This window comes from Narcine bancroftii, chromosome 8, assembly GCF_036971445.1.
Source record: "Narcine bancroftii isolate sNarBan1 chromosome 8, sNarBan1.hap1, whole genome shotgun sequence".
Taxonomy (NCBI): domain Eukaryota; kingdom Metazoa; phylum Chordata; class Chondrichthyes; order Torpediniformes; family Narcinidae; genus Narcine; species Narcine bancroftii.
In genome coordinates, this window is record NC_091476.1 from 146343647 (window position 1) to 146357031 (window position 13385).

The 13385-nt window shown below is 42.8% G+C and overlaps 1 protein-coding gene and 1 long non-coding RNA gene across 4 annotated transcripts in view; one reads left to right on the plus strand and one right to left on the minus strand.

Annotated features, from left to right (window-relative positions):
* ptafr (platelet-activating factor receptor) overlaps positions 1 to 13385 on the minus strand; it is a 151855-nt gene that overhangs the window by 111775 nt on the left and 26695 nt on the right. Inside the window, exon 1 of one of the 2 annotated variants that reach the window (XR_011343451.1) lies at positions 6183 to 6266. The exons of the other annotated variant lie outside the window; for it this stretch is intronic. The gene's annotated coding sequence lies outside the window, so the exon portion shown is untranslated. Of the gene's footprint in view, positions 1 to 6182; positions 6267 to 13385 lie in introns of those variants that run through there. 2 annotated transcript variants of the gene reach the window in all.
* On the plus strand, positions 7684 to 12351 carry LOC138741319 (uncharacterized). 2 transcript variants are annotated; one of them, XR_011343453.1, is made up of 4 exons: positions 7684 to 7870; positions 9552 to 9694; positions 9767 to 9910; positions 11144 to 12351. It is a non-coding gene; the product is annotated as an uncharacterized lncRNA (long non-coding RNA). The 2 variants fall into 2 exon arrangements; XR_011343452.1 differs by lacking the exon at positions 11144 to 12351 and having other exon boundaries at positions 9767 to 9932.

The following is a 13385-nucleotide window of genomic DNA, read 5'->3' on the forward strand; positions in this document are numbered from 1 at the left end:
CATATTTCAAAGATTCTCAAAATTGGCTCAATATGGAGAGAGCACTAAACTGTCTTAAGATGCTTTCTTTCGAATGAGATGTTAGAGTTAAGGTATCGAGAGGGTGCTGAGGGCAAGGAGGGCTCCTAAAGGGACTTGGGTACTGTTGTGTGTGGAGGAAACGTGTCCTCCCTGCCTGTCTGGAATGTGTGTATTGCGAATGGTCACATATCCTCCCCGTCTGGAACTTATTCAGAAGTCACATCACCTGTTAATCAAGGTTGAACTCCGGCCACCCATTAGTGCACACCTTGCTATTGGCTAATTTAAATCACCTAGGATCATTATTGGCTAGAAGCACAGATTAGCACTGTATATAGTACCAGCACACAGCTCATTCTTTCTCTCTGCCTTGTGGTCCAAGCCCCGGACATCACTCCATGCCAGGTCACTACTGTGAACGTCGCTGGTAGGGTCACGTGTCAGGCGTGCACTACACTGAAGCTAAGCTGTAGTATTGCAATAGATCAATACTTGCAATAGAGTTGTACCTTCATTGATCAGGGAACCAGGAGCATGTGTAAGACTCCCTGTTTATATAGGTTTACTGTTGTCGGAGTCCAACTTATGTTCAAGATCAACATCTATATTGTCATTTAAGTGAAACAGTGTGTGTAGTGTGTGAGCGGGGTCGAATATTGCTTTACTACTGTCAGAGTCTAATTGATGCCTGAGGTGAATGTCTGTATCGCTGCTTATGTGAATTAGTAAATGCGTACTATTTAACATTCTCCCCTGTTTTTTTTACTGAGGGTTACACGTGATTGTAACTCTTCTCTCTGTCAACCCACCAAACCTGATACTCTTCTCAACACAACAGGTACTGAAGGCTTCCTGATAGTGTCGGTGCTTTGGATCTGGAGCTGAACTGAGCAGGGGTCTGGGAGGCTGAAAAAGCTGTGGATATGCTGGAGGGGAATCCAAAGAGACTTGGTGACTCTGAAGGGACTCTCTTTTGCTTTATTTCTCTCATGCGGTAAGGAGCATTGATTAATACTCGTAGAAACTCTTTCTCTGTCTTACAGCAGGCAAAAGCTAAAGTATATCATGTATGTTACATTTTAAGGTGTGATTACCTGACAATAAGATGGACTTTGGGGAAAACTTTCATGAGCACCTGAGCTGGGTTGTGTAACTGGGAGAAATCTCTGGATGTGTCATCAAAATACGTTTTTGCTATTTTTATTATTGTTAACAACCCAGGCTTGAGGACAAAGGCTTCCAAGATCAAGGTCACATTCTTACCCTGGGATGTCCTGAATCACTCTGCAGCCAAAGAGAATTTCCCTTGACGTGAAGTCGTGGAGCAACTCAATGCTTAAACAAGCCTTTCACCCCATGAGTTCATGCCGACCTATTTCACCAATCCCAATGTTTATCCACCCCACATTCTCTTTGGTATAAATTCTAGGGACAGTTTACCCAACAAGCCTACATCCCTTTGATACCAGGCTTTTATTACCAATGTCATTTCCTTTTAGATGATTTGGCAAGTATCTTTTTGCTTGGCTTGGCTTCGCGGACGAAGATTTATAGAGGGGGTAAATGTCCACGTCAGCTGCAGGCTCGTTTGTGGCTGACAAGTCCGATGTGGGACAGGCAGACACGGTTGCAGCGGTTGCAGGGGAAAATTGGTTGGTTGGGGTTGGGCGTAGGGTTTTTCCTCCTTTGTCTTTTGTCAGTGAGGTGGGCTCTGCGGTCTTCTTCAAAGGAGGTTGCTGCCCGCCAAACTGTGAGGTGCCAAGATGCACAGTTTGAGGCGATATCAGCCCACTGGCGGTGGTCAATGTGGCAGGCACCAAGAGATTTCTTTAGGCAGTCCTTGTACCTTTTCTTTGGTGCACCTCTGTCTCGGTGGCCAGTGGAGAGCTCGCCATATAACACGATCTTGGGAAGGTGATGGTCCTCCATTCTGGAGACGTGACCCACCCAACGCAGCTGGATCTTCAGCAACGTGGACTCGATGCTGTCGGCCTCTGCCATCTCGAGTACTTCGATGTTAGGGATGAAGGTGCTCCAATGAATGTTGAGGATGGAGAGGAGACAACGCTGGTGGAAGCGTTCTAGGAGCCGTAGGTGATGCCGGTAGAGTACCCATGATTCGCAGCCGAACAGGAGTATGGGTATGACAACGGCTCTGTATACGCTTATCTTTGTGAGGATTTTCAGTTGGTTGTTTTTCCAGACTCTTTTGTGTAGTCTTCCAAAGGCGCTATTTGCCTTGGCGAGTCTGTTGTCTATCTCGTTGTCGATCCTTGCATCTGATGAAATGTTGCAGCCGAGATAGGTAAACTGGTTGACCGTTTTGAGTTTTGTGTGCCCGATGGAGATGTGTGGGGGATGGTAGTCATGGTGGGGAGCTGGTTGATGGAGGACCTCCGTTTTCTTCAGGCTGACTTCCAGGCCAAACATTTTGGCAGTTTCCGCAAAACAGGACGTCAAGCGCTGAAGAGCTGGCTCTGAATGGGCAACTAAAGCGGCATCGTCTGCAAAGAGTAGTTCACGGACAATTTTCTCTTGTGTCTTGGTGTGAGCTTCCAGGCGCCTCAGATTGAAGTATCTATGACACCAACAATAATCAACAATTGCTATCACTCCAGATGCTCCACCAATGACTGTGCTGCCATGACCTATTTAAAATGTAAGGTCTGGAATTCCTGATCAAAACCATCCACCTTTCAATATTTAATTTTTTTATGCATTGATTTGTTGATAGCCTCTGATTTATTTGTTGTTCTTGTTTTATATTGTCAGGGAAACATTCAAAGACTTTGCAAGGTTTGAAAGTCAACTAAAACTAAGCGGTATGACTCAATCCACCATCAGATTTTTTCTACTGTGGGTGGGGCTTGTTTGACTTCCTGCCCCTACACCACAGTTCAATGTCAAGCACAGGGCACCAAACAATTTTTTTTGTTTGGAGGGGAGTAGGTTTCTATTGGTCAGCACAATATCGAGGGCTGGAGGGCATGTCCTGTGCTGTAATGATCTGTTCTATGTTCTAACCACAAGAGCAGATCTGTTCACACCACAGTTGAAGTTAGTGGGCATCAAATCCCATTTTTCTTTTCATTTGGGACTTTCTGACATTTTACATATTTCTAACGTCAACATCCATGGTTGATGCTGCGTGCAATTATATTTTATTTCATTCATTCATTCTTAAATGTATTTACTTTTAAATTTAGTCATACAGAACAACAACTTACACCCAATTAACCTACAACCCCTGGTAAGTTGCAAAGGGTGGGAGGAAAATGGAACCCTCGGGGAAATCCCACACAAACTCCTTACAGACAGCGTGGCATTTGAACCCTGGTCCTAATCGCTAGCATTGAAAAGGTGTTGAGCTAACTGCTATGCCAACCATACCACCCATATTCATTTTGCAAAGCTGATATTTATTGCTCGGTCCCAATTGTCCCTGAGTCTATTCAGAATGAACCACATTTTAAATTAAGACAACTTTGATTTCTGCCCAATGTCCCACCCTTTACTGTTTTCAGGAACTCTGCCTGTTTCACTTCTGCAACTCTCCAGATTTCATGAACCACAGCAACATTTAGAAAAGTCAGAGACCACTCACAATAAAAGGAGCCTGTTCACATATTTAGGCAGAGATTAAACTCACTGCATGCAAGTGAAACATGGAAGTCTGCAGTTGCAGTAAAAACACAAAAATGCTGGAGGAACTCAGCCGGTCCGGCAGCGTCCACAGGAGGTAAAGATATATCATCAAAGTTTCAGGCCTGAGGCCTTCTTCAAGGTCAAAACCACTATTGAGAATATCTCTGCCATCAGAGAGCAGCAGTAATCATCAAAGACCCATACCACCCAGCACATGCTCTGATCTCACTGCTGCCATCAGGAAAGAGGTCTAGGTGTCACAAGACTCGCACCACCAGGTTCAGGAACAGCTGCCACCCCTCCACCATCAGACTCCTCAACAACAGACTCAATCAGAGATGCATTTAAGGACACTTAGAAACATATAAACATAGAAACATAGAAGATAGGAGCAGGAGTAGGTCATTCGATCCTTCGAGCCTGCTCCGCTATTCAACGAGATCATGGCTGATCTTAAAGTTCAGTACCCCATCCCCGCCTTCTCTCCGTAACCTTTAATACCCTTATACTGAAGAAATAGATCTAATTCCCTCTTAAATATATTTAATGAACCTGCCTCCACTGCCCTCTGTGGCAATGAATTCCACAGATTCACCACCCTCTGGGTATAGAAATTCCTCCTCATCTCGGTCCTAAATGGTTTGCCTATTATCCTCAAACCATGGCCCCGGGCTCTGGATTTTCCCATCATTGGAAACATCCCATCTGCCTCCATTCTGTCCAGTCCTGCCAGAATTTTATATGTCTCTATGAGATCCCCTCTCAATCTTCTAAACTCCAGCGAGTACAATCCCAATTTGCGCAATCTTTCCTCATAAGTCATTCCTGCCATTCCAGGTATCAGCCTGGTGAATCGCCTCTGCACTCCCTCCATTGCAAGAACATCCTTCCTCAGATCAGGTGACCAAAACTGCACACAATGCTCCAGGTGGGGTCTCACCAAGGCCATGTACAGCTGCGGTAAGGTATCCTTGTTCCTAGACTCAAACCCTCTTAATATGAAGGCCAACATACCATTTGCCTTTTTAACCGCCTGCTGTACCTGCATGCTCACCTTCAGAGACTGGTGTACAAGTACCCCTAGGTCTCTCTGCACTTCCCCATCTCTTAATCTATTGCCATTCAAATAGTAATCTGCCCTCCGGCTTGTATTACCAAAGTGGATAACCTCATATTTATAGTGGATAACCTCACATTTATGCACTTACTTGTGAACTTCATTGATTTTCTTTTTTTATTTATTCTGTATTGCAGTCAGTTTGTTACATTGGTTATCAGTTTACAGTCCATTATTTGTTTACATGTATACACAGTATAGTTTTTTTTGCACTACCAATTAGTAGTAATTCTGCCTTGGCTGCAGGAAAGAGAATCTCAGGGTTGTATGTGATGTCATGTATGTACTCTGACAATAAATCTGAAATCTCAAACCTGAAGACTGAAAAGCAGGCAAGCATCTGAATTAAAAGGCCTTGGGGAGAAGGAAAGAAAGACAGGGGAAGGAGTACATGCCTACCTTGAAGAAAGGCTCAGGCCTGAAATAGCCGTTTTACCTCCTATGGATGCTATGAGACCTGCTGTGTTTCACCAGTATTTCCGTGCTTTTGTATGCAATAAGACAGGCTGCAGTCTGAGGAAGGTTGGGGGAGGAGGGGGGACAGGCTTTTGCCATCATTGGCACAAAGTCTTTCTTGCAACAAATTGGAATTTAAAGTGAACAGATAAACTAAGCCCACCTCGTGCAGAAGTTAAAGGCAGGTGCAGCGTTCAAATCCCAGGACACACTGGCAGAGGGTGGTGGTTCCCAAAAGATAGAGGACAAGCTGCAGACATTGTGACTGTAGTTAAAAACACTGAAATGCTGGAGGAACTCAGCTGGAGACAAAGATATATTGCCAACGTTTCGGGCCTGAGCCCTTTTTTTAATATTTTATTTAAAATGTTCTACATACATGTAGTAGATTAATTTTATAATCAAATTTCAAAAAAGAAATCAAACTATAAACCACATCAATGACAGTATATATTCCCCTCCCCCAAACCTCCCACCCGCAAAACAATTAATATAAAAGATACAATATAGTTATGTAAGAAAAAAAGAAACTTTGAGGATTGCACAGAGGGATGCCGTCTAACACATAGGATTAAACAGAGCTCTTTCATACAATTCAGAGGAGATATTCAGAGGTCCAGAGGGTACAGGAAGCACAACATTACAAATTTAAACCTAATATTTGAGCATAAGGATGCCAAATTTGCAAAAACATAGCATATTTATTTCGCAAATTAAAGGTAATTATTTTTTTTTCCAAAGGAATACAGCTTTGAATTTCGACATTCCATCTTGCCATACCCAAATGCATCTCTGATTTCCAAGTAACTACAATACATTTCCTTACCACTGTTAATGCAACTTTAAGAAATTCCAATTGATATATAGGTATTGGCAATTTTAGTTTAGGTCTTTTTCCTTCAATATTTCTCCATAACAATAAATCTGGATTTTGTGGTCTTACCTTGTGTCAAGGCCAAGTTGAATGCAAACAAGTTCCTACATTCTCACCACACCTAAAACATTGATCTGATAAGTCTGATTTCAATCTATTCAATTACTGTAAGATATAACTGATGTCAAAAATTATACTGAACTAATCTATACCTTACATCAATAGTGTTAGTCATACAATCTCTACAAAGATCTGCCTTGTCATTTGAAATATTCAAATCTAGTTCCCACCTCAGCCCTTCAAGTGAAAATAAGAAAAGCCAGAAGCAGGATATATCAGAAAGTCTCAGAATTCAAACATTGGGGGAGGAAACCAGGCCAACGAAAGGTGTTAACTGGATGTGATGAGGGATTAGGTAGAATTTATCATGTCTGTGTGAAAGGAGACTGGGAAAGGTGAGACGATGGGGGGAATCAGTGGGTGGGGATTTAACGAATGCCAGAAAATCCGATATTAATACTATCTGGTTGGAGGTAGCCCAATCAGAAGATGAGGTGTTGTTACTCCAATTTACAGGTAGTCTCAATCTGGTAGTGCATGAGACTATGGACAGATAAATCACAAGAGAATGTGATGGAGAATTGAAATGGGTGACCACTGGGAGATCCATGCTATTGCGATGGAAAGAGCTGAAGTTCTGAACAAAGCAATCTCCCAGGCTGCATCCAGTCTCTCCAATGTAGAGGAGACCACAGCAGGAGCACTGGATGCAGTAGGTGACCCCTGCAGATTCACATGTGAAATGTTGCTTCACTTGGAAGAATTGTTTGGGGTCCCAAATGGTGCAGAGGGAGGAGGTGTGGGCTCAAGTGGAGCATCTCCTGCAGTCACATGGGTAGGCAATTGGTGGGGAGGAAGGAGTGGACAAGGGAGTCAGAGAGGGAATGGCCCCTGAGAAATATGTGTTTAGTGGTGGGATCACATAGTAGGTGGCAGAAATGGCAAAGGAGGATGTGTTGGATGTGGAAGCTGGTAGGAGAGGACAAGAGGAATCCTGCCCTTGTTGTATGTGGGAGCAGAGGGGACCAGGGCAGATGTGTGGGTAATGGAGTATATGCAGTTGAGTGCCAAGTTGATGGTGGTACAGGGAAAGCCAAATTGTTTGAAAATCATCTCTGATGATCTGGCATGGAAGTCCTCATCCTGGGTGCAGATGCAACGGAAAAGGAGGAATTGAGAGTGGAATGGAATCCTTACAGGGCACAGGGTGGGAAGACATATAGTTGAGGTCGCTGTGTGAGTTGATGGGTTTGGAGAAGATGTCTGTTTTGGTGGGATCCTGTTGGAGGGGTATGTAAGAGAAGGTGACTGAGAATTGTTGTCTGGCTTCGGTCAGATAGAGGTCAGTGTGCCAGACCACAAAAGTGCTACCATTGTCTACAGGTTTGATGGTGAGGTTCTGATTGATGCAGAGAGAGTGGAGGGCCAGGCGTTCCAAGGGGGTGAGACTGGAATGAGTGAGGGGAGTAATGAAGTCATTACAGTTGATGTCACAATGGCAGTTGGAAATATAAAGGTCCAGAGCAGGTAGAAGATTGGAAGGAGGTGATCAGGAGGAGGAAGATGTTTTAAAGCTGGAAAAGGGATCTGTACTGGAATCATGGTTGTGGAAGTCATGGAGATGGAGCTGACAGATGAAGAGTTCGACATCATGGTGCGTGCAGAATTCATTAAGGTGTGGACAAAGGGGGACGAAGGTGAGGCCTCTACTGAGGACAGAGCATTCAGTCTCTGAGAGGGGATGGTTGGAGGGGATGGCCAGGCAGGGAGGTTCAATGGGGTGGAGGGGAGGGAAGGAGGATGGGGTGGATCAGGAGGTGGAGGGTAGGAAGTGTCCAAAGGAGGATGGGGAGGATTGGGAAAGTCAGAGGGTGGAGAGGGAGAGGCCCATGCACTCCCAGAGCCAGGGTGGGAGTTTGCGACAGAGGCTTGGTCCTGTAAGTCGCAGGGGCCAAGGTGGAAAGCAATGTCTGAAGCCCAATTTTATCAGTCGCCAAGTTCAGGGTGAAAGTTTGTGTCGGAGGCTCGATCGTGTAGGTCCAGAGAAACAGCTTGTATCTCGCAAGCAAATCATGAATTTTTTGTTGATTCCTGAAGATGTTCTTTTTTTACCTCTGTGAATCAGGGGAATGTTTTTGGAATCTCCCTGCAGAGTGACTAACGTTATTCATCCATGACACAGAGTCAATGACACTGAATGAAGCCAGCCTCCACTTCCTCTTGAACTTTGAGTGCTCGCTCAACAAATTTCATGCAGCAATCTTCCTGAAACAGGAAGATGGTAATGACTCCATGAACTCCTTCAGAAATTAGAACTTAGGGTAGATAAATAAGGAAATAAATCGAGGGCACTCAAGATTCAAGATTCCTTTATTATCATTTAATCATACAAAACATACATTACATGAAATTTCCTTCTGGTTGTCGTAAGGCAGAAAAGTATTTTTTTTAGATTGACTGTGTGATTTTACTGGTCTGAAGAATGTCTGACATCTCAGCATTGGTCATTCACACATGAACAACCGAAACTCCAAATCTCCGTTTCTTTATGCGAGTTTCAACAACGTACTGGAAGTGCAGAAAGTAAAGAGGCAGGACTTGCAACACCACTGCGGCCATGTCCTATTCATTCGCCCATTGATCATGGAATACCTGCAGTTCACTTTAGACGGCAGGAGTTCTGGGAAATTGACAAGGGGTCTAGGAGGTAAAATGTCGGAAAGAGAAAGGCCCTCCCCCATTCCAACTTTTCATACAGCATGCATTCCGAGAAAATGGGAATATTTTCCTGGAATGTAGCGGCTGCATAAAAAAAAACATAAAAGAGTCACCATAGTTATTGCCCGATGTTCCTTACAAAAAGGGAGAAGGAGAAGCAAAATAGAGTCCCATCAGAGTCACCTAGTGTCCATGGATTTGCCTCCCGCAGCCTCTGCAACCACAAAGACTCCTGTTGGATCCATTAGCAACCCGAGCTCCAGATCTAAACCTCCAACACGATCAGGAAGCTTTAACCATCCGAGGCCCTTCCGGAGCTCTTCTTGCCCTCAGTACCCCCATGAAACCCAGATCTTTGAGTCCCTCAACCACAGGTCACTGCCCGCCTGGAGTCTGTGTGGGTTCTTCTGCTGCTGAGCCCCTCACTGGTCCATCGCCATGGTCACTGCCCTGTAGGCTCGTAACCTCTGCTTCTGCTCAAAAGGTGGGGGGATGTTCTCCCTGTTCTGGTGCCCTGCGCTGGTCGCGTGCCCCCCCCCCCAGAGTCTGCAATCCTTGAGGCCACTGACAAGCATAGTTAATGTTATTGTGAAAACGCATCAGAATATAGCAATGTGTAGTACTTGATGCTGAAACTTCTCTAATCTTATGCATACATAGGAGAAGAAATGAAGGGAGTATTGGCTGTCCGAAGATTAGAGTTTGAACTTTATGGACACCTAGCAGTGGGAAGTGAAAGATTCCGGCCCTTAATAATGTGATGAGAAGGCATCACACACAGTGACATGGCACTGAATTCTCAGGTGAGAGGTGTTGGCAAGACCATGATCTCTGCACTGTGTCACATTTCTTGATTGATTTTTTTTCTCGTATAGGTGGCTGACCCAATGTCACAAAGGGCACCTACAAATGTATGGTGCACTGTAGAGAACATGAGGTGAATTGAGTGTGCGACATCCTTGGACGACAGGAGAGAGTGCATGAAAGGATTCTGTTGATGTAGTTGGACAAAAGCTGCGGTAATATAAATGTGTATGAATAGAGACTGATTTAATTGTGAATTATTTCCTTTTGGTTGAGATGTGGCTGTGGACATTTAAACTTTTGATGATTCACTGGTGTGCTGCAGTATATAGGTAAGGCCAGGATAAGGCCAGGCCAGGTTAGAGTCGAGATAAGCCAGGCCACGCAATGCTAAGCTAAGATAGGCTAGGCCAGGCTAGGCTGCACCTCTGCTTCATTCATAGGCCACTCTAAGACGTCACCTCCTATTCCCACACACAATGCAGTTACATCAGCATAGAACATAGAATACTATTGTATAGTACAGGCCCTTCCACCCTTGATGTTGTGACAACCTATATAGTCCTTAGAAAAATGTATTAAACCCTCCCTTTGGCCATACCCTCTATTTTACTTCTATCCATGTGCCTGTTAAGAGTCTCTTAAATGGCCCTAATATTTCAGCCACCATCCCTGGCAAGGCATTCTAGGCACTCACTACTCTGTGTAAAGAAAACTTACTCCTGATGTCTCCCCTAAATTTCCCTCCCTTACCTACGTACATGTGTCCTCTGATGTTTGCTGATCCTGCCGTAGGAAAGAGATGCTGGCTGTCCACCCTATCTATGCCTCTCATAACCTTGTAGACCTCTATTAAATCTCCTCTTATCCTTTTACACTCCAAAGAGACAAATCCCAGCTCTACTAACTTTGCCTCATATTTACCAATCCAGGTAACATCCTGGTAAATCTCCTCTGCACACTCTCCATGGCTTCCACATCCTTCCTATAATAAGGTGACCAGAACTGAACACAATATTCTCTCACCAAAGATTTGTAGAGTTGCAACATGACCTCTCTATTCTTGATCTTAATCCCATTATTAATGAAGTCCAGCATCCTGTAGATCTTCATAATTATCCTATCAACCTGTGTGAGAATGTTCCAGATTTTTACTTTGGTCCAACTCCTGCCTGCCTTATGATGATCCCCTTGAACAAGATTCCCTGATCAGAGGAATTCGTTTTTGCATACAGTCTTAGTACCATATCAATCACAGCAATAAGATGCAGTCTATGTTCTAAATTTAACAATGAGGCCAGGATTATTTTGAGAATGTTTTTGCTGCCCCCCCCCCACCCCTCCCCCACACTTCCAGAGTGAATCTGGTGAGGTGGGATTTTCACTGATTTAACTCAGTGGATTAATATGTGATGGTGCAAGAGGTTTAACTGCATTTCCCATTGCAGGTTGGTGAGAGCATTTACCACTCCAATTGCTGGCTCAGGCCCCCAGTGGAAGAATTGTTTAACCTCAAATCTCAGGACAAGTACCTCTGAGAGAAGTGTGGCTTCCAGTGGTACATGTGGGCTCCATGCACAGCTGACTGGGCCAATGGGATCTAATGCTTGCTGGGAGAGGATCCCCTGTGGAAATCCTCTCACTCCATGTAGTATTATAAATAAAACATGTATATACAAACAAAAGGATGTACTCTACTTTAAAGAGTCTACCTAATTCTACAATAATGGTTAGAACATAAGAAATAGGAGCAGGAGTAGGCCTTCCGGGCCATTGAGCCTGCTCTGCCATTCAATCTAATTATGATTGATCTGATGATAGGCTCATCTCCACCTACCTGGCTTTTCTTTTAATTACCCTACTATGTAAAAATTTATCCAACTTTTTCTTAAGGATATTTATTGAGGTGGCTTCTACTACTTCAATGGGAAGCAAATTCCACAGATTCACCATCCTCTGGGAAAAGCAATTCCACCTGTTACAGAGTTCTGGGTTGTGTATTGGCCTATGTTGTGTGGTTTTATATTAAAAAGTGAGTTTGCCTGAGAGAGCCAAGGTGAAGGTGGACTGCTGAGAGAGTGGGAGACGAACTGAGCATGTGCAGAAAATTATCTAAAAATTTCTGGACTTGGACGATAAACAACCACTGGGGGTGCTGTGGAGTGGAAGAAGGCCCAGAGCATGAGTTATGATCTGGAGGACAGTTTAGAATGTTGGGATTTCAAAAAGGATGAACATTCCGAAGGCAGCCAGAAGGATCCGGACCAAGCCAGTGGTTCCTCTCTCTGCAAGCAACAAGACAACTTTGAATTTTGTGCTCTCTCTCTCTCTTGCAAAGATCTTTTGGCTTCAGTTTACCAAACAAATTGAATTTTGTTTATGATCTTTCCTTCGGTTGAGAACGAAGATTTGTGAGTCTTGTGTGTTTTGTGCTTGTTTTGTGTCTAAGTTTTTCTGTGGGCTGGTTTGAAATATAACTTAGACTTTAATTACTTGTGTTATATTTAGGCTGGGGAATTTATTAGTTTTACACTGTTATAGAGATTTGCATAGTAACCAGTGGGCATTGTTATAAAAGGGGTGGATTTTGAATTAAAGTATGAAGGTGAATTTTTTGTTAATAAAGTAATTGTTCATCTTTAACCCTGTGTGATATGCCTTCTTTGTGGTTGCTGGTTTGATCTTGTAACACACCTCATCTCCATCCTAATAGACAACTCTCCTGGTCTTCCTCCAGAAATAACATACAATTTCTCATGTCCCTTCAATGGACAGCCTGGTTATTGGTTTAATCTTCTGTGAAAGATCAATTAGAAAAGGTGTCCAATATGTGTAAAGTTATTTTTAAGTTGTATAGAGTAATGTCATGTTTGGAAAGTATCAGGTTCGGTGAGTTCACAGAGAGACAAGACTGGACACTAGCGTTACAATCAAGGGAAATAGATAAAGACAAATCTTTTTTTTCCCATTTTAATTTAGATTTATAAACATCCATCTTAAGCATTTTATTCTGCAATAAAGCATACGTCTCAGATATAATTATATAATAACTGAGAATTCCATCTATAAATAAACTTATCCATCCTATTCTAATCAATCTGAGATAATTCAATATTAGCCCATATCAAAAGTTTATCCACTTCAAACATCCTGTTAATAAATTTCAACTGTGTCGATTCATAATAATTCTGAAAAGAAGGACATTGCAACCCTCCTAATGCATACTTCCAGGTTAATTTCTGAAATAACACCCTTGCCATTTTAGCTTTCCACAAAAACTTCCTCACCAAAGCATTCATATCTTTGAAAAACTTTTGAGGAATCTTGCAAGGAATAGATTGAAAAAAGATATTGAATACAGGGAAAGATATTCATTTTAACACAATTAACACATCCTATTAATGTTATAGGTAGATCTTTCCACCAATTTAAATCATATTTAATTTTAGACAATAAAGGTAAACAATTCAGTTCAAATAAGTGATTATAATTACTATCTATTATAATACATAAATATTTAATCTGGTCAGACCACTTAAATTTCACAATATGCCTGCAAAGTGAATAATTCACCAAAGGGATAATTTCACTTTAAGTGAGGATAGTATGACTAAAATTGTTAATGTAAGGTGTAGATTGGTTCATTTTAATTTTCATCATCTGTTATACTTAACTCTGGAGAAATTAAGG